We start from the raw sequence: 1356 nt of genomic DNA, 5'->3' as shown, positions 1-1356 counted from the left end.
ATTCCTATGTCAACATTTCTGTATAAGGCTATATTTAACTGTCAAATTTTTTGTCAAACATATAAATTGTCTTACACATCTTCAGAGAAAAAAGGTTAAGAACAATAGGTAAACACCAAAACATCGTCTTTAAGTCCAGTCCATATTCAAATTTCTCCTTAAATAACTCTTTAAATAAATTCCTCTTTAAATAAAGGTTCGTTAAGGGGAGACAACTCCTCATAATATTATTAATGATATTAATAACATCATTAATAAATTATAAACAATCCCCTATTACAATGGAAATCTATACTATATTATCTCTAGAAGATTTTGCAAAAAACACAACTGCTATTGGTAAATTATACATTGATATGGCCTGCCTTAAGACCTAATATTATACTATAATGTACTATAATACCCAGTCATACTGCAATTTATAATTCATTTAAACCAGAGAAATGTGTGTCTTCGAAAATGTATACATCTTAGAGCATTATTTGTTAGTTTATTTATCAATTTACCCTTAGAAAATAATATGAAATATAGTTCTAAATTACATAACGAACAATATCTCCTACCCTTGTCTTACGGGAAAGACCTCCCGATGACCGACCATTCTAACGAATATTGCTTTTTTTGTTCTTTCAATTCCCAAATGAATTTACTAAGACTAATTTTTTCTTGAGAACATATTCTTCCTGGTTAGGTGATTTGGCATCTATTTCCAGCATATAGGAGTCCACTTTCGTGGTCATTGCTCTTAATTTTGTATGTAATATAATCTTAATTTTCGGATTTTTTAAATATGCTTGGCCACTGGTTTTAATTGATTAATATCAATTTCTACTCTCATTATTAAATTTTTAAATAACGATGTTCTCTAACCGGTAAATTAGCTGCAGAAATTTATTAACTGTAGAGTTATTTCCGGCCTCAGCGCGCCAAATTGTGAGACATTTGAAAAATATACCATATGTCATTTGCAGAACTTTTTACATGCTCCCTTTTAGGTGAGCGTTCTGTGTCTAGTTCTGGAAATTATATTTTGTAAGCGACAGACTACGCTGATGAGCTTACAGATATTTACTTGTGTAAATATTAACATGCGAAACCATTGGTACGTAGGTAATTGTTTTTTTTTCTTTCCTATATTTTCATTTGTCTTGCTCATTTTTACGGTCTGGCGTTTTTTGCTGAATTTTTTCTTGAGAACATACTCTTCGTTGTTAGGAGTCTACTCTGGTGGTCATTCCTATTAATTTTGTATATATATATTATAATTGTCTGAATTGTATAATGGTGGTTCTTTATATTATATATAAATTACATATAGAGCGCTGAATTTCGCCATGCGACCATAATGTATAACGA

The 1356-nt window shown here is 30.2% G+C and overlaps 1 protein-coding gene across 1 annotated transcript in view; it reads left to right on the top strand.

Annotated features, from left to right (window-relative positions):
• Positions 1–1356, top strand: part of LOC106871357 (growth hormone secretagogue receptor type 1) — an 878042-nt gene that overhangs the window by 519142 nt on the left and 357544 nt on the right. The window lies entirely within an intron of this gene.

Source organism: Octopus bimaculoides, chromosome 1, assembly GCF_001194135.2.
Source record: "Octopus bimaculoides isolate UCB-OBI-ISO-001 chromosome 1, ASM119413v2, whole genome shotgun sequence".
Classification (NCBI taxonomy): domain Eukaryota; kingdom Metazoa; phylum Mollusca; class Cephalopoda; order Octopoda; family Octopodidae; genus Octopus; species Octopus bimaculoides.
Note: the sequence above shows the minus strand (reverse complement) of the source record. Positions and strands in the feature narration are given on the sequence as shown.